Raw genomic sequence first — 20716 nt, 5'->3', positions numbered from 1 at the left:
GGAGACTTGGCAGACCACCAGTACATAATGCATGGAGGGAGATTGCAGGGAAAGTGTCAGGCACCTCCATATATGTGAGGATGCACCCTCCCAGAAGGGTGATGGCCAGTCTGCACCCGGCCCTTCCAGGCTCAGAGCTGTTCCAGGGCATCCTAGAAAGACAGCTGTAGGTCCCAGACAACAACCACAGCAGCTTTCCCGGAACATGATGCAGCCACAAGGATGATAATTAGGCATAGTGTTAGGGTAGTCACACGTAACAGGTGTTATAGTGAGATGTACAGGGATAAGAAATGATTACAGTGTTATTATATTGTTCTTTAGGGTCTGTTTTTGCAGTGATTTGGATAATTGGATAAATCTTTATTTTTGGCACATATATCTGGCCAGATGTTTCATCTGGAAGTGGGCAATTCTGCGTCAAGGCACTCATTGCGATGGTCATTGAAAGTGGGAGCTGAAGGATCATGTGTGGATGGGATTATCTGAAGCGAGCAGCTATGAGATACCTCCCTTCCAGTGTTGAGATGGGGATGACGCGTCCTAGCTCTGGGGTGATGGGGATCCCCCACCTCCTCCTCCTCTGGTGGTACTGCTGGCTCAACCTCCAGCGGCTGTCCCCTCATGATGGCCAGGTTGTGCAGCATGTAGCAGACCACGACGACAATGGAGACCTATTGAGGAGAGTACTGCAAGGTTCCACCAGAATGGTCCAGGCACCGGAACCTCTGCTTAAGGATGCCTACGCACTGCTCGATGATGCACCTGGTGGCACAATGAGCGGCTTTGTATGCATGCTCTGGCACTGTCCTGGGGTTCCGCAGTGGAGTGAGCAGCCAAGTGTACAGGGGATATCTCTTGTCCCCAAGCAGCCAATCGCAATTCTGATTCGGGCCGGTGAAGATGGCGGGCACACTGGTCTGGCGAATAATGAACGAATCATGACTGCTGCCTGGGTACCTCACATCAAATGCCAGGATCCGACGCTGGTGGTCACACACGAACTGCACGCTCAGCGAGTGGAAATCTTTGCGGTTGACAAAGATCTCGGGGGTGATGATAGGGTGCCCTCAGCCCAATGTGTATGCAGTCAATGGCACCCTGCACCTTCGGGAAACCTGCCATTCGGGCAAATCCGGACTGCCGCTCCACCTGTTTGTCCTTTGTCATCGGGAAGGAGATGTACTGGACCCTTCTCCTGTACAGTGCAGCTGTGACCTGTCGGATGCATTGATGTCCTGAGAATTGGAAGATGTTGCCAATGTCTGCAGTGGCAGATTGGAAATACTCCGTCACGTAAAAATTCAAGGTGATGGTGACCTTGATCTCCATGGTGAGGACGGTCTTGAGCCTTGTTTGAGGCTGCAGATCTTCTCTTATGACAGTGCAGTGCTCCCTCAGTACTTCCGTCCGAAATCGTAGCCTGCACAGGCATTGCTCATCAGTGAGCTGGAGGAAGGCGAACCATTCAGGGTAGGGCTTCCTTCCCATATGTCTGCGGTGACCACCTCTCCTGGCAGCTGCCTGTTGGACATCTCCTTGGTCCTCCTCATTCTCAGGCTCCTGTGGATGATCTTGCTGGAATGGCTTCTCTCCCAGTATTTGGGGGGGTTGGGGGGGCAGGATCCCTCACCCTTCTCCTGATGCCATCACCCTCCTGGTCACCCTCTCTAGCTGCAGGTCTGCGCACATCTGCACGCCCCTCTCTCTGTTGTGCAGCCATGGCTGCTGCCTCCCTTGCCCACTGCCTCTCTGCACAGTGCTGACGGCGACGCATTCTCCTGCGTGCCGCCCTGCTTCTGACCAGGTGTACCAGGTGTCGCCCTCCCAACACTCCTCCCATCCTCAGGGTGAACCCTGCCAAGCAGGTCTCTGCAGCCCACTAAAGAATCAGACCTGAAAGTTGTACAAAAGTACAGGGATATGTGCAAACCTCTGAGCAGTACTCAGCAGGATTAATGGAGCCAAAACAATTAATACAACTATATCAAGAGATAAATACTATGGACCTTGGAAAATGAAATAAAAACAAGAATAAGTAATAAAACTATATCAAAAGATAAAGACTGTGGATGCATGCTGAAAAATGAAATAAAAATAATAATAAGTAATAAAACTTTTTAACTACCCAGCGGTTTCGTGTTCGAGCATTGCATCGAAAACCTCGCTGCTGGGAAAAGTCCTATCTTTTCCTCGGTGAATTTCTCTGTGGTAGTCCCTTTCCAGCGCCCTGCATGCTGCAGAGCTCACCGCGGAAACCATGCTTTACAGCGGCTTCAACGCACTGTTTCCGGTGGACGTGAACACGGCTGAAATCCTCCCCAAGCTGAATATGACTCGGGGAGGGAAAAGTACCCGACCGCGGCGGCCGATCGATTTTTTCGGTCGACCGCCCAAACTCCGCGGTAGCCGTTCCTTCGGGGACAGTGAATTTCAGCCCCAGGATCTCCTGGAGGGGTCAGGGACAGAATCTATTTGGTTCGAGTTCAGAAACAATAGAGGTGCTATTACACTACTGGGTGTATTCTATAGGCCACCAACCAGTGGGAAGGATAAAGAGGAGCAAATTTGCAGGGAAATTATAGAGAGGTGCAAGAATTATAGTGTGGTGATAATGGGGGACTTAAACTATCCTTATATAGAATGGGATAGCAATAGTGTAAAGGGCAGAGAGGGGGAAGAATTTCTGAAGGGTGTTCAGGAGAACTTTCTTGATCAGTACTTGTCTGGCCCAATGAGAAAGGAGACATTGCTGGGTCTGGTTCTGGGGAATGAGTGAGCAAGTGTCAGTAGGGGAACATTTAGGGAACAGTGATCATAGTATCATAAGGTTTAGATTAACGATGGAAAATGACAGGGAGCAAACTAGAGTAAAAATGATTAATTGGAGGAAGGCCAGTTTCAGTGGGTTGAAAATGGATCTGGCCTGGGTAAATTGGAATCGAAGATTGGCAGGCAAAATTGTATTTGAACAATGGGCTGTCTTTAAAGAGGAAATAATTTGGGTACAGTCGACATACGTTGCCTGTAAGATTCCAAAATTCGTGGAAACCTCCCCAGTGTTTGGACTCACTGAAAAGGAAATTCGATTTGGGACAATTAGCAGAAAGTTTGGGATCCTAAAATGCATATGGAAGAAATCTATGAGTTTTAACCAAGTTTGGGATTTTAAAAGGCATGTTGGGTCTGTGAGGAAAAAAGCTGCAAGGCCAGGGGATGGGATTGACCTCTGTAAAGCCAGTTTGGATATTGGAGTTAATCAAATTGTCTGGGGGAACTGTTTAACCTCCCAGAAAACATTAGCATTTAAACAATCGACCACGGTCGAAACATTATCCACCCACCCAGAGGACCCAAATGTCACATACATATTCCAACACCTTTTCAAGGCATAGAAATATCTGGCTCAGGCCAGACTTCCCGAAGCAAAAGCAGTGCTATCACAATGAACAAGAGCTGGTCAGCTCAGAAAAGTCTATCAACACCAGATTAAAACACTTAATCAAGTGTCAGTTAGCTGGGCTGCAAAGCTTAAACAAAAGAAATGTTAGATTTGGCACGAAGATTAAACAGCCTCTCAGAGTATTGCTAAGGGCCTATCGTACCAAGCGAACTATCTGTATTCTGACCATCACAGGAAGAACTGTTCTGACCATCACAGAAAGAACTATTCTGACCATCATTTCAGAACAACAAAATCAAGGTCGAGAGCACACGGCGAGAAAACGCAGGAAGAAAGTTCGCGACATTGGAGAAAAGAACTTCAAAAACCAATCAGTGGAACATCAATACTAACTGGCTTCAATACACAGCAGAGGTCTTCTGCCACGTCTAGGGTACGGCAAGGCAAACCGGCTATAACCAAAGAACCCCGAAACCACGAAACAGCCCTAGCTGTCAAAGGAAAGGATCTGGTGAGCATGAATCCCTGGAGCCCTAGAGTTTGACCTAGTTAGAGAATAAATGGGAGGTGGCAGGTATTTCTGTTGTGTTCATTACCTGTAATAAAGTATTTTCCATTGTTTAGAACCTTTTTGTAAGATTTTACAGTTTTATTGGAGTGTATTTGTGTTATTTGCTTTCTTGAATAAAATCCATACCTTCTTTGTACAAAACAGTTGTCTGCTGTACTTTATCACACCCTGATTAATAAATCCAGGCTCGAGAACCAGGGAGTGGGAGTGACTCGTAACCGCTCTGGTCAGGAAGGCAAACTGACAGACCCACCACCCCCTACAGCCACGAGGGGGAAAGGTAGGGCTACCAAAGTCAGAGCTCCCTGGATAATGAAAGAGATCGAGAGTAAGAGGAAGCAGAAAAAACGGCCGTGTGACAGATGTCCAGTTGAGAATGCAAGTGAGAAACAGGCTGAATATAGAAAGTTCAGAGGGGAATTGAAAAAGGAAATAAGAGCGGCAAAGAGAGAGTATGAGAATAGATTGGCAGCTAACTTAAAGGGAAATCCAAAAGTCTTCTATAGTCATATAAATAGTAAGTGGGTAAGAGGAGGGGTGGGGCTGATTAGGACCAAAATGGAGGCCTACGCATGGAGGCAGTGGGCATGGCTGAGGTACTGAATGAATATTTTGCATCGGTCTTCACCAAGGAAGAAGATGCTGCCAAAGTCATAACAAAACAGGAGGTACTGGATAAGATAAAAATTGATAAAGAGGAGGTACTACAAAGGCTATCCGTACTTAAATTTGATAAGTCACCAGGAAAAAGATGGGATGCACCCTAAGATGCTGAGGGAAGTTAAAGAGGAAATCATGGAGGTACTGACTGTAATTTTCCAATCCTCATTAGATATAGGGGTAGTGCCAGAGGCCTGGAGAATTGCAAATGTTACACCCTTGTTCAAAAAATGGTATAAGGATAAACCCAGCAACTGCAGGCCGGTCAGTTTAACCTCGGTGGTTGGGATGCTTTTAGAAACGATAATCCAGGACAAAATTAACAGTCACTTGGACAAGTGGGAATTACTTAAGGATAGCCAGCATGGATTTGTTAAAGGCAAATTATGTCCAACCAACTTGATTGAGTTTTTGACGAGGTAACAGAGAATGTTGATGAGGGTAATGGTGATTGATAACGTGTACATGAACTTCTAAAAGGCGTTGGATAAAGTGTCACATAATACGCTTACCAGCAAAGTTGAAGCCCAAGGAATAAAAGGGACAGTGGCAGCATGGATATGAAATTGGCTAAGTGACAGGAAACAGAGAGTAGTGATGAACGGTTGTTTTTCAGACAGGAGGAAGGTACACAGTGGTGTTCCCCAGGGGTTGGTACTAGGACCACTGCTTTTCTTGATATATATTAATGACTTCGGGCCCGAAATTGATGAAAGCCTCCACCCTCCCAAAAGCCGCCCAAAGGACCGCTGATGGCCGCCGACGTTCCTGGCGGTTCTTTGGGTGGGATATTCATGAAGAAGGTCCCTCGAAGGTCAGTGGGTGGCAAATGAGTGACTTATGGTGTCAATCTGGGCGGCAGCCGGTGGGAGCTCCCAATCTCGGCGGTAAAGGCGCTTGCCGCCCAAGTGCCGCCAAGGATGGAGTAGGGCCCACGGCGGGTCGAAGAGTTGGCGAGCTGAAAAGAGAAAGCATCAACAAAAAAAAAATCTGAAGACCTTCAACGGACCCCATCCAAGTAAGTCCCTGTAAAAGAAATAAATTACAAAAAGTTCACTAACCTATCTTCCTACTTACCGTTGGGGACAGACCAGCCTCCAGCCAGCAGTCCACCCCTATTCTGCCGCCGACTCCCGCCTTCATCAATATCGCATCTCGGCGGTTGGGAGCTCAGTTGCACGACTCGGCCATCTGCTGACGTCGGCGGCACTTCCCAGTGGCTCTCCCCTCCCACCCGCTCCAAGCCATGTTGAAAGTGGCACTTGGCGGTTCGTACAGAGGAATGTCGGTGGCAGTGGGTGGCAGTCGGCGGCAGTGGGCGATACGGCCATCAATTTCGGCCCCTTTGTGTAAATTTGCAGATGGAAGTATAGTGAACAGTGAGGAGGATAGTGATTGACTTCAAGAGGATATAGGCAGGCTATTGGAATGGATGGACGTGTGGCAGATGAAATTTAACAGAGAAAAGTGCGAAGTGATACATTTTGGTAGGAAGAATGAAGAGAGGCAATATAAACTAAAGGGTACAATTCTAAAGGGGGTGCATGAACAGAGAGACCTGTGGGTATAAATCATTGAAGGTGGTAGGGCAGGTTGAGAAAGTAGTTAAAAAAGCATACGGGATCCGGGGCTTCATAAATAAAGGCATAGAGTACAAAAGCAAGGAAGTTATGATGAATCTTTATAAAACACCGGTTCAATCTCAACTGGAGTATTGTGTCCAGTTCTGGGCATCACACTTTAGGAAAGATGTGAAGGCCTTCGAGAGTATGCAGAAAAGATTTACAAGAATGATTCCAAAGATGAGGAACTTTAGTTATGTGGATAGTCTGAAGAAGCTGGGGTTGTTCCCCTTAGAGCAGAGAAGATTGAGAGGAGATTTGATAGAGGTCTTCAAAATCATGAGGGGTCTAGATAGATATCGAGCAACTGTTTCCATAGGAGGAAGGGTCGAGAGCCAGAGGACACATTTTAAGGTGATTGGCAGAAGAACCAAAGATGACATGCAGAAAAACCTTTTTTCACAGCGAGTGGTTAGGATCTGGAATGTTTTGCCTGAGAGGGTGGTGGAGGCAGATTCAATCGCGGCTTTCAAAAGGGAGTTGGATATATTACCTGAAGAAAAATAGTTTGCAGAGTTATGGGGAAAAGGTGGGTGAAGTGCTTTTGCAGAGAACCGACACTGGCTTAGAAACATAGAAACATAGAAAATAGGTGCAGGAGCAGGCCATTCGGCCCTTCGAGCCTGCACCACCATTCAATATGATCATGGCTGATCATGCAACTTCAGTACCCCATTCCTGCTTTCTCTCCATACCCCTTGATCCCTTAGCTGTCAGGGCCACATCTAACTCCCTTTTGAATATATTTAATGAACTGGCCTCAACAACTTTCTGTGGTAGAGAATTCCACAGGTTCACAATTCTCTGAGTAAAGAAGTTTCTCCTCATCTCGGTCCTAGATGGCTTACCCTTATCCTTAGACTGTAACCCCTGGTTCTGGACTTCCCCAACATTGGGAACATTCTCCGTGTATCTAACCTGTCCAATCCCGTCAGAATTTTATGTTTCTATGAGATCCCCTCTCATTCTTCTAAATTCCAGTGAATATCAGCCTAGTCGATCCAGTCTTTCTTCATATGTCAGTCCTGCTATCCTGGGAATCAGTCTAGTGAACCTTCGTTGCACTTCCTCAATAGCAAGAATGTCCTTCCTCAGATTAGGAGACCAAAACTGTACACAATATTCGTGTGGCTTCACCAAGACCCTGTACAACTGCAGTAAGACCTCCCTGATCCTATGCTCAAATCCTGTCACTATGAAGGCCAACATGCCATTTGCCTTCTTCACCGCCTGCTGTACCTGCATGTCAACTTTCAATGACTGATGTACCATGACACCCCGGTCTCGTTGCACCTCCCCTTTTCTGAATCTGTCACCTTTCAGATAATATTCTGCCGTCTTGTTTTTGCCACCAAAGTGGATAACCTCACCTTTATCTACATTAAACTGCATCTGCCATGCATTTGCCCACTCACCTAACCTGTCCAAGTCACCCTGCAGCCTCTTACCATCCTCCTCACAGCTCACACTGCCACCCAGCTTAGTGTTATCTGTAAACTTGGAGATATTACATTCAATTCCTTTGTCTAAATCATTAATGTATATTGTAAATAGCTAGGGTCCCAGCACTGAACCTTGCGGTACCCCACTAGTCACTGCCTGCCATTCTGAAAAGGACCCATTTATTCCTACTCTTTGCTTCCTGTCTGCCAACCAGTTCTCTATCCACGTCAATACATTACCCCCAATACCATGTACTTTAATTTTGCACACTAATCTCTTGTGTGGGACTTTGTCAAAAGCCTTTTGAAAGTCCAAATACACCACATCCACTGGTTCTCCCTTGTCCACTCTACTAGTTACATCCTCAAAAAATTCTAGAAGATTTGTCAAGCATGATTTCCCTTTCATAAATCCATGCTGACTTGGACCGATCCTGTCACTGCTTTCCAAATGCTTGATGGGCCGAATGGCCTCTTTCTCTGCTGTAACCAGTCTATGATTCTATGCTTCTATAAAAATTTATGCCGCAGATGGAGGCAATTCGACCCATCGTGTCTGCGCCGGTCAAAAAGTGTTATCCATCCTAATCCTACTTTCCAGCTCTTGTTCTGTAGCCTTGCAGGTTACAGCACCTTGTGCATATTCAGGTACTTTTAAAATGTGATGAGGTTTTCTGCTTCTACCACCCTTTTAGGCAGTGCATTCCAGACCCCCACTATCCTCTGGGTGAGAAAAATTCTCTTCAACTCCCCTCTAATCCTTCTACCAGTTACTTTAAATCTATGCTCTTGGTTTATGATCTCTCTGTTAAGGGAAATAGGTGCTTCCTATCCACTCTGTCTAGGCCCCTCATAATTTTATACACCTCAATGAGGTCTACCTTAAGCCTCCTCTGTTCCAAAGAAAACAACCCCAGCCAATCCAATCTTTCCTTATAGCTAAAATTCTCCAGTTCTGGCAAGATCCTTGTAAATCTCCTTTGTACCCTCTCTAGTGCAATCACATCTTTCCTGTAATGTGGTGGCCAAAACTGTACACAGTACTCTAGCTGTGGCCGAACTAGTGTTTTATACAGTTCTAGCTTAATCTCTCTGCTCTTATATTCTATGGGGGAGAAATTCGGGACATTTGCGTCGGGGGGCACTAAATGGACATAAATGACTTTGTGCTTGGGTGCGGTGCCGTTAGTTTAGCAGCGGCGGTACTGCCCCTCTCCTATCGGTAGCACTCCGCTCCGCTGTGGCGGCGATGATGATGTCATTACCATGCGCAGTGACCCATTTTCACACTAGAGTGAAAATTCAGTAGCTCCTCCTGAAGCTGCTGTGGGCAATGCTGTCGGCCACTCACGGGGCGATAATTAAAGTGGAGGTGTGGAATATATAAAAATAATGGCCGACTTACTGGTCACGGCCTTCTTTGTCATCAATTGTGGGGTCCGTGCCGCGATCTAGCATTCCGGCACTCCGCTTGTGTGCCTGGCTGCTGCCACAGCACCTCGCCCCCTGTTGGTCCAGCGATGGTCCCGTTTTCTGCCCGCAGAACCGGCAGCTTGGTCCTCCCTTTTAATGAAGGGGAGGGCCCTGTATATGTGGCAGTGCTACACGTCCCACCGAGCAGTGCTGCACCCTTTGTGGAATCTTTCCGACTCGCTCGCAACCCACTACCACCCCACTGAGCAAGTGGAGCGCGATATTTTGCACTCCAGCTGCTCTTGGAGCGCTATCCCAATTATAGATTGCGGGGCGGGACTTCGGCCAAATGGGGTGGTGTGCAATTTCGGGGCCTATGTCTCAGCTAATAAAGTAAAGTATCCTGTATGTCTTATCTACCTGGCCTGCTACCTTCAGGGATCTGTGGACATGCACTCCAAGCTCCCTCTGTTCCTCGATCTTTCTCAGCACCCTACCATTTAATGTGTATTCCCTTGCTTTGTTAGCCCTCCCCAAAAGCATTACCTCACACTTCTCCAGATTGAATTCCATTTGGCACCTTTCTGCTCACAAGACCAGTCCATTGATATCTTTCTGCAGTCTGCACTGTGTTGCAGGAAATCCAGTGGCTGTTATGTGGAGCTGAACTGAAATAATAGCTTAAAGGGGTGGGGGAGGGGGAGAGTTAAGCGGAACAAGGGAGCAAGGCGGTGTTGGCATCGGGTAGGTGGGAAATGGTCCCCCTGGTCCCACAAAATGTGAAGCTTCCAAACAAATTAAAAAAGACTTGACTTTGTCAGGTTTCTGAGCAGTCCCTTTAAGAAGTGCTGATTAGGACGCTCTACACTTAGTACCAATGGACAGAGTATGAATGGCGCATACTCTGCCAATTGGTACCTCAAAATGGTATTGGGATCCTAAGTATGTCATAGATTTGCATATTACAGGTAGGCTCCTGCCTGAAATGGGGAAAGAGAGGGCGGGGCGGGAAGTGTGGGTGGTGGGGGAAGGGGACGGAGGGGGCGGGGGGGAAGTGTGGGTTGTGGGGGAAGGGGAAGGAGGGGGCAGGGGGGAAGTGTGGGTTGTGGGGGAAGGGGAAGGAGGGGGCGGGGGGGAAGTGTGGGTGATGGGGGAAGGGGAAGGAGGGGGCGGGGGGAAGTGTGGGTGATGGGGGGAAGTGTGGGTGATGGGGGAAGGGGAAGGAGGGGGCGGGGGGGAAGTGTGGGTGATGGGGGAAGGGGAAGGAGGGGGCGGGGGGGAAGTGTGGGTGATGGGGGAAGGGGAAGGAGGGGGCGGGGGGAAGTGTGGGTGATGGGGGGAAGTGTGGGTGATGGGGGAAGGGGAAGGAGGGGGAGGGGGGGAAGTGTGGGTTGTGGGGGAAGGGGAAGGAGGGGGCAGGGGGGAAGTGTGGGTTGTGGGGGAAGGGGAAGGAGGGGGGGAAGTGTGGGTGGTGGGGGAAGGGGAAGGAGGGGGCGGGGGGGAAGTGTGGGTGGTGGGGGAAGGGGAGGGTGGGGAAGGAGGGGGCGGGGGGGAAGTGTGGGTTGTGGGAGAAGGGGAGGGTGGAGAAGAAAGATGCGGTGGGGGGGGGGGGGCGGTGACATTATAGAAGGGGGACACCCGGGCCGCTGATGTGAAGCTTCCAAACAAAATGATGATGGGCGAATCAGGAACAAAGAAATTCCCAATGTGGGAAGTTTGTCTCTTCGGCACACTACCTCTCAAGTCAGGGGCTATGCTTGGGGGTGGTTGGAGATTCTGGCCCAAAGAGGCTCCAACGGAAACTCATGGCGAGGGCTGAGATTAAATATATCCAATTTCCCCCTCACTGTACCCCTAGCTGGCTTACACTGGGAGTGCACAGCTGGGCCGTTGCAAATTTAGGGCCATAGAATGAGCCCTAATTTTATGTGATGTACACATAACTATTACAACTAATGCTTTATGGAACATAGCCAAATCTAAGCAGCAATACAGAGCACAGTAGAGTCATAGAATGATACAACACAGAAGGAGGCCCATCGTGTTAATTAATCCCACTCCCCTGCTCTTTCCCAGAGCCCTATAAAGTTTTTCCTTTCAATTATTCATCCAATTCTCTTTTAAATATTACTCTTGAATCTGCTTCCATCACCATTTCAGGCAGTGTGTTCCAGATCGTAACAACTTGCTGTGTAAAAAAATGCTTCCTCATGTGACCTCTGGTTCTTTTGCCAATCATCTTAAATCTGTGCTCTCTGGTCACTGAGCCTTCTGCCACTGGAAACAATAGTTAGAGGTTATTTTATGTAAGTCAGGCAAGATAATGCACAGATGTGGGTTGCATACATGTTCATTATTTTATATTATTGCATGAAGACAAGTTGTATTGATTGAATTGGATCATATCTGTTGTTCTATCTGCTCACGTGATGTGAAATAAAGCAATTTGAGGATTCATATCTGGCCTTCGCTCACTAAATGTTTGTTTGGTCTACCTTTGGGGTGACTGAAGGTGCATGCCTGCGAAAGATATGACTATCCGGTTCAGATCAAAAGTGGGTGCTATTGTTGCACCCCCGTGTTACACTATCATAAAAATATTGGCCCCTAAATATAAGATACTTAGATCGCTTACGGGAGTGACAAGCATCGCTGCACCCAAGAGAATACTTAAGGTAAGATGGTAATTTGTAACACAGACATCAAGTTTTATCTTCACCATGTCTGTCAAACCCTCTGCACGCTACAAGATTTCTGGTTCAGTGGTACCTCGCCCATTGTCCTCAAACTGTGTATCTCTAGGTTCACCACTGCCCTGTGCATATCTTACTTCAAGTCTGGGTTCGCTTGGAAATTTCATCATGCTCACCCTGTCCCCAGAAAGGTGATTCCTCTTACCTTTCCAACTAGCACCTTATTGTCCTTACATGTAGACCATCTAAAATTATAGAAGCCACTGTTAATTCATTTAATTATCCATAACCTTGAAAGTCCGAGCAACGTAGTATGGAGCTTGAGATTTTCAGTCAACTTCACTATCTGATGTCTGAGCATGCTCTGTGAAATAACTATCAATAAGTAAAGAAATTCAAACCAATTGAGAGACTATTGTTGTGAGCAACATATTTAATTTCCTATTCCTTCAATTATTCTAAATCAAAATAAATTCAACTGAGTTACATGGATGTTCTTTGTAAGATCATTGCTCGGCCAGCCAGAAAATGAGATAATTTTGTATAAATTATAAGGTTTCACATGTAAAATCCCTGAGTAATTTTCAAGTCATGCATTTTGTAAATAAATAACACAATGCAGAGATGTGAGGAAAAAAAATCAATCCGAATTCCTTTCACAGGAGTGATACCACACATCTCCCGGCAATAGGGCATGTTTCTAATCAGTCACAGAACTGCTTGGAAAGAAACCCCAACCAATCTTGCTTTAAGACAGCAGTGCCTGTCACTACAGGTCAGGCAAGCAGAAAAACCCAAGGGAGACAAGTTAATTGAACTCTGAGCTCAGTAGTCACTGGATGGATAAAAAGCCTTGTTTCTTCATGCTGGAGTCAGCTGTGTTTTTATACTGGGCACTCGCACGCTGTGGCTTGCCATGTAGTAATTAAAAGGATTGTTGCTTCATCAGCTATCAGGCCATTCATGATAAAAAGGATCTCGTGCTGACAGAAGGAAGAGCTTGCCCATTTATTGATAGATAATGATGCATTTGCACATATTGTTGTGCCTTTTTAACAACACTGCATAGTAAACAAAAATACATTTTGTGTTGCTAATTGTGACACAAGAGTTAACTATTAATAACAAAGATTTTATTTTAAAAACACTAGAAACCAAAGGATGCTTTGGAGCAGAAGAATGTGAGTTCGCATCCTTGAACTACCATGTGATGTGTTCCCAGCCTCATCTATGCTGTCATGGGGAAGTGCCTCAGGCTTCTCTGCTTACCGAGCAGCTGAGGGTGTCTATGTGTCTTTTGTTTCAGGAGGAGTGGGGGGTGGGCGGGAACAATAATATGCTACAACAAATGAAAAAAATAATATTGCTTCCAAATAAATTTTCACTTATTTGATTCAGAAGAAAAATTGCTCATTAGTAAATCTCGACAATGTTATCTGGCATCTGGCAATCTAAACTTAGCTGAATATAGTCACCTATCTTCACTGCTAACTCACAACAGTTTGTAAAGCACAAAACCAAAAACAATTGCAAACTGAAATTCTAAAGTCATAACCAAGGTTTTTCTGGAAATATCAAGCACCATATCTGCAAATCTCTCAGAAACATTTTGTTAACACCGAAAACAATATTACCGACATCTTTTACAAGAATCTTTCCCCAACTTATATTTCATGACAGTGCTAAGTGCTTCAGGATCCTGTAACAATAACATTAACAACAAAAACTTGCATTTATATAGCACCTTTAATATAAAGAAAGTCCCATGGTGCTTCGCTGATTGGTATTGGAAAACAGGTGCCAAGCTAGGAAGGGAGAGACTAGGAAGGATAACCAAAGGCTTGGTGGCAGAATTTGTTTCCGAGGTGGTTTTAATGATGGAGAGAAAGTTTGAGAAGCAATGGGGTTTAGGGAGGAAATTCCAAAGAAAGTAGGGCCCAGATCACTGAATGCTCTGGTGTCGGTGGTAAGATGAAGAGATGGGACTGTGCACAAAAATCCAGAGGCGTAGAAATGGAGAAAACGTAAGGGAATATAGGGAGGGAGGAGATTGTCGAGATAGAATAGGGAAAGGTCATGGATGGATGTATAGAGAAGGACAAGAATTTTAAATTCAATGCATTGGGGATAGGAACCAATGTAGATGAGTGAGGGTGGAGGTAATAGGCAAGATGAACTGAGTGCAGGAAAGGATATATGTGGCAGAGTCTTAGATAGATTGTTTATGGAGTGCGTGGGGTAGGTGACCAGCGAGGAGAACATGAGAGTAGTGAAGTTTGAAGGTGACCGCAACAAGTATAAGGGTTTCTTTCAGTGGCAGGTGACCTGAGGTATGCATAGAGGTAGACAAAGTTGTGTTGGTGGAAGTAACCAGGTGAGGTGATGGATAAGATGTGGAATTTAAAGCTCAATTCAGGGTTGACCACCATGCCAAAATTGTGAACAGTTTGATTCAACTTCAGAGAGTAGATGGACAGAGGGCTGGTGGGATAGGGGATAGAGTTAAAGGAGTTGATGGGGTAGAAGAGATAGTGACTCTTCCTTAATTTGATGCCAAGTATGCAGCTCTGCAGCACATAGGCGGTCAAGGGTTTGAGAGAGTGGTGCAAGATAGAGCTGGGTAACATCAGTGTACATATGAAAACTGACCCTATGCGTTGAGATATAGGGTCAGAGGAAACGTTACAAGGGACCACCCTCAAAGCCTCCCTGATAAAGTGCAACAGCCCCACCGACACCTGGGAATCCCTGGCCAAAGACCAGTCCGCCCTAAGTGGGGGGGGGAGGGAGAGAGAGTGGGGGGGGGGAGGGAGAGAGAGTGGGGGGGGGGAGGGAGGGAGGGAGAGAGAGTGGGGGGGGGAGGGAGAGAGAGTGGGGGGATCAAGGGGTATGGTGAGAAAGCAGGAATGGGGTACTGAAGTTGCATGTTCAGTCATGAACTCATTGAATGGCGGTGCAGGCTCGAAGGGCCGAATGGCCTACTCCTGCACCTATTTTCTATGTTTCTATGTTTCTATGTTACCTCAGCCTGAGCCAGGAGCAGTGTCTGAGACGTCTGCGCTTTATAAAGAAGGTGCTCACAGAACTCTGCCACCTTTTTTTTTTGGCAAGGACAGCGCTGCCAGTGGCTGTGAAGGTGACTTGGCCCTGAATTTCCTTGCGTCAGGATCCTTCCAGGCTGGAGCAGGCAATATCTGTCAGATCTCACAGTTCACTGGCCACTGCTGCATAAGAGAGGTGACAGACGCTCTTTATGCCAGGAGAAGGGACTTCATTGTCTTCTCTCTGACCAGAGAGAAGCAGGCAGAGCGAGCACGTGGATTTGGCAGGATAGTGGACTTCCTCATGGTACATGGCTCCATCGATTGCAAGCACGTGGCTTTGTGGGTGCCGTATATAAATGCTGAGATGAAATGCAACTGCAAAGGTTACTACTCGCTGAATGTACAGTTGGTGTGCGACCATGTTCAGCACATCATGATAATGAATGTCCAGGATCCTGGCAGCAGTCAAGATGCTTTTATTCTGTGCCAGTCCGCAGCTCCCTCAGCTTTTGAGCCACCAAGACAAACCAGAGGGTGGCCACTGGGCGACAAGACTATCCCTTGATCAGCTGGCTCATGACTTCACTTTGCAACCCTACTGCACGTGGCCAGCATGTGTACAATGAGAGCCATGCTGCCACACAACATCTTTGTGCAGACCATTGGCATCCTTAAACAACACTTCTGCTGTCTGGACCACTCTGGAGGAGCCCTACAGTACTCACTGGAGCATGTGTACCAATTCGTCATGGTCTGCTGTATCCTCCACAACCTGGCCATCATGAGGGCACAGCCCTTGCCATCAGGGATATGGCCACCAGTTCAGGAGCTGGAGGAGGAGGAAGAGGTGGAGGAGGAAGAGGAGGAGGTGGAAGGGGAGGACAAGGAGGTGTAAGGAAAGAAGCAACCCAGATAGCCCATTCCTGGCTGGGATATCCGGGATCGAATCATTCACCTGTGGAACGAGTGAATGCAACCCCTATTTCCCATTCAACAAGAGTCCCACACCTTACCTTCCCTCAGTCATTGACCATCATAGTGGCATCTTGGCCACATGTTGAAATAACAGCCACAAAAAAGCAAACATTCAAATCAAACTGTATGCATCTATCCATCCAATATTACATCAAAAAATCAACCAATCACCCTTGTGTATTCCCTTAGTGACTATCTTGCATCTGCCTTTGCCTGTCCTGATGCACCTACACTGTGCTACCCCAGTGGTTGCAGCATGGCTGGTGGAAGGCTGCTGACTTTCAGTGAGGGACACTGCAGATGGTCTTGTCGGACAACATCGAGAAGCTCTATGCCTAGTAGGCCCGGCTTCGGACTGCACCACCTTGGCATGGGCGGCAGCAGTTTGGGCTGGTTGGCTGACCGGCAACAGCAAGGGCACAGGCAGTGTGATAGTGGTGGGAGGACAAATCACCTGCAAGAGGATAGTCCTCCATTGTCACTCCCCAGGTGGTGTTCCTCAGCAATTCTAGTAATCTGCTGGAGTATAAACTGCTGGACTGCTGTGACACCCTGGAAGCCTCTTTCAACACTGGTAAACCTAGCCATGATGTGGCAGTCTGTGTTTGCAGGACTTGAGTCTGAGCTTCCATTGCAGCACTCAGACATTGGGTGGCTTCTGTTATGTTCATAATAAAGTAATGTAACTGAGTACTGTAGACATGAGTAAGTGTGACCTTAGCTCTTTTATTCAAACTCCAGAGTGTTGGTACAGCATGGGAGACCTGCTTATTTACAGTGCTCCAAGGGATGCTGGGATAACTTGGGACTCCAACAGGTATGCCCTCTGGTGGCGGTATGATACAGGTTACACAGGGTTGCATACATAACATCTTCTGCTTGTGCTGCAGTGGAAGCTGAGACTTCGGCCATCAGACACGACAAGTGTGTTAATGGATCTACTCAGCCCTTCCACGCTGGACAGGATGGGCTCCAAGCTCTGTCCAAAGCCCTGTGTAAGGCTAGAGCTGGACTCCTCCATGCCCCTTGACATTGCAGTCAGGCTTTCTGGCAGGTCTGCCGCTGCACCCATCAGCTTTGCTTTTGGCGGATACCAAATTTCTAGGCCAAGTGGTTTGAACTGGGTGTGGGCAATTTTCAGCAGCCAGTCACCTGTTTCTCACTGGAGAAGTGGGCAGCTGAAAATATGGGCAAGAGCCAGCTCCGACACCCCCTAATCGACTATCAAAGCTGCCTGATGTAATATTCAGGCTTATACATGGGCAAGCATCATGTGCAACCTATTCCTGGCAGGAGGCGCTTAAATATGCAGATCAGGATCCTGGGCCAGGTGTAAGATTGTAATTTTCAGGTACAAATATATGGAACGTCTGCAGTGCATACTCTGTTTATTTGTACCAGTCATTGAGCAGCTTAACCAGCGAGACTTAAAGGGACTCTGGAGGCCGCTCAAAACACAGGTGCTCCTGGGCCCACAAAAACTCCAGCACACTGCCGTCCCATGCGAGCTCCGCCGCCCCCTTTGAGATTGCCTCCGTCACCCTGTTGGTTCAGAATTAGGTGGTGGATAATTTCCCACCCTCCACAACCAGCTGCTGTGCGTCTCCCATTTGGTGTCATGCCGATGGCATGTAATTGAGGTCCGAACCCGAAAATGGTTTGGACTTCCTAATGCTGGCTTTGAGCCAATTTCAGGCAGAGGTCATAGATCACACCTGGTTGGTCCCAATCTTGAACACAAAGAAATCCATTGTATATCGGCCCAGAAATCCCGGTCGGTTGCTTCCCGCGGGTGATCGAGGGAAAAATTTAAAAAAGATGTGCACTTACCTGTTCCTGCTGCACCCACACGAGTTCCTGGTCCTGAGGCCTTCACTCACTGTGCGTCGCAGCGCGTGCACATCAGAACGTGCGCAGGGCTGGAGTTGCAGTCACATGGCTCTGGGTAGCCAATCCAGGTAAAGTATATTCCATTCATAATAATAGGAACTCCGTAAGTTGGAGTTCCTATTATTATGAATGAGAAACCCCCCCCCCCCAACACACAAACTCAAATAAAAAATAGAAAAAATGCACCACATATTTTTATTAATTTAAATTAAAATTATTTATGTATTATAAAAAACATATTTTTCCGATTTTTAAAAAAGTTTTTTAAATTATAGCTTAAAATAAACTTACCGTAGTGGGGAGGGGTTTTAACAATAAAATGTGTTGTTATGATTTTATTTTAAAATGTTTTTATGTATTTTAAAACTCTTACGCCTGTAAAAGTAGGCTATGCACCTGCTTTTATCAGGTGCAAGAGGTTTGAGGACATTTGCTGGGCAAGATATGGGTAAATACCGCAATCTTGTCCATGCAAATATCCTCGCTCCTGTGATGCGGAGAATCTGTCAAGGTCCAGCTTGACAAATCGGAAAAGTCGATTTTCAGCGCATGGGCATTGTGCGCTGAAAACCGGCTTTTGCGATGCCTTCCCGGGTCCGTATACATGCCGTACGGACCCGGGAGGCCGGAATTTCGGGGCCATAATATTTAAGGTCAGGCTCACGCACAAAAAAATGCCTGAATTCGCAATGGAAACTGAGGCCTAGCAAGAGTAAGCACTTTCAGGAGGAGAGAAATCAGAAACTACAATTTAAGATAAGAGGGGAAGGGGTGGGGAATATAGGAACATTATTAACATCAGTAGACTATTTAGCACCTCATGCCTGCTCCGTCATTTAATTAGATCATGACTGATCTGTACCTCAACTCCATTCAGCCGCCTTCATATCCCTTGATACCCTTACCTGACAAAAGGTCTATCTATCTCAGTCTTGAAAAATTGCTATGATTTCTACTAGCCTTTCTGTGAAAAAGTACTTCCTGATTTCAGCCCTGAAATTTTAATATTATGTCCCCTTGTTCTTGATTCCCCTACATGAGGTAATAATTTCACTGTAATTACCCTATCAAATCCTTTTAACATTTTAAATACCTCGATCAGATTATCTCTCAATCTTCTATATTCAAGGGAATACATGCCATTTTTATGCTACCTGTCCTCATAATTTAACCCTCTAATCTCCTTTATCATTCTGGTGAATCTGCACTGCACACCACCCCCCCCCTCCCCCCACCCGGCCCCCTGCCCCCAAGGCTAATATATCCTTCCTGAGGGACGATGCCCAACACTGAATGCAGTACTCCAGATGCCCAACGCTGAATGCAGTACTCCAGATGGGGTCTGACCAAGGTTCTACACAACTGAAGCATAACTTTCCCCGCTTTGTATTTCAGCCTCCTTGAGATCAAGGCCAACATTCATTAGCTTTTATGATTTGATTTTTGTATCTGTCCACTAGCTTTTAATGATTTGTGCACTTGGACTCCCAAATTTCTTCGCTCCGCTACAGTTCATGCCATTTTGAAAATACTCCGATTTATTTTTTTGGCTGTCATCCTGAGAGAGGGCAGCAGGTTCCTCTTCTTAGTAATCTGCTGGAGTGCTGTGACACCCTGCAAGCCCCTTTCAACACTGGTAGACCCAGCAATGATGGCAGCAACCTGTTCTTGTGTGGTAGCAAGCTGAACTTCCATTGCAGCACAGAGATATTGTGTGGTTTCTGTTTGTGCTGCAATGGAAAATGATACTTTGACTATCAGACGCGGCATGATGGTTGGATCCATAAGTGCGCAAATGGATCTGCCCACCCCTTCCATGCTGGAAAGGATTGGCTCCAAGCTCTGCCCAAAGCCCTGTGCAAGTTTGGAGTTGGACTCCTCCATGCTCCTTGACATTACATGCAGGCTTTCTAGTGTCAGCTGAGGCTCAGTGGGTAGCACTCTCTAGGTGGGAGGGGCTAGGAGTGAGCAGGTGCTGCTGATTACTGCAGGAGTTGGAGTGAGTTTGTAAAAAGTTGGTGGTGGGTTTTTCCCTGCAAATTTTAGGGCCTTTTTGGCCCATAAACATCAGCCAGATAGATGTCTGCTGAGGGGCCTGGAGTGCCGGAGCCCCTCAGAGGACAATGCTCCCAGGATGAATTTAATCAGGGGAGAAAATGTCTTGAGAAGGGAGAATAAAAGGCCCAAAGATTTGGGCCGGGACCCCAGGAAGTTTGGAAAAGAAAACACGGTGGTGGTTCACTGCCAGGATAAGGAGATGTGAGCTTGGGATATCATCCAGGCAGTGCATGAGGTCAGCGGTGAGGGAAGTTGCTTTGCCTGCTGACCAAAGCCGAATGTTGGAGTCGAAGTGACGGTCAGTGGTCGCGAGGAGGTGGAAAGACTTTTACTGAGCCTGAACGTTGGTGAGAAGTACTTGGATGTATCTTTGCTGTATTCTGAAGAGGTGGTGGTTTCATTCTTAAACCTGACGGTTAATGTTGTGGATGATGTGTTGATAAAAAAGTTGGAGTCGTGGGACATTAAACTTTGCTCAGTAATAAAGAAGAGATACTATCCTGGAACACGGGTAGCCGATGGAACCCGTTATTTAAAAGTGCAGTTCCCAGAGGGGGTCAAGTCATTACCCTACAGCATGAAATTCGAGACAACGGAAGGAGTGCATTACTTTCGGGTTCTGCATAATCAGGTGAAGGTTTGCTATTACTGTCTTGGACATGACCATCTAGTAAGAAGCTGTCCAGACCTATACTATTATAACTGTGGCAAGTCTGGACACATCGCTCGGATCTGCAAGGCAGAGAGCTGTGCGGTTTGTCACAAAGGCCCCACCTGCTGTGAGTGTGAGGCAGAAGAAAGCTCCTTGAATTTCGAGGAGATGGGAGAATGGGCCTCTACTCATTGGAATTCAGAAGAATGAAAGGTGATCTTATCGAAACATATAAGATTATGAACGGGCTTGACAAGGGGGATGCAGAGAGGATGTTTCCACTGATGGGGGAA

Source organism: Pristiophorus japonicus, chromosome 1, assembly GCF_044704955.1.
Source record: "Pristiophorus japonicus isolate sPriJap1 chromosome 1, sPriJap1.hap1, whole genome shotgun sequence".
NCBI classification, from domain to species: domain Eukaryota; kingdom Metazoa; phylum Chordata; class Chondrichthyes; family Pristiophoridae; genus Pristiophorus; species Pristiophorus japonicus.
The sequence above is the reverse complement of the archived record's forward strand: the minus strand, read 5'-3'. Positions refer to the sequence as shown.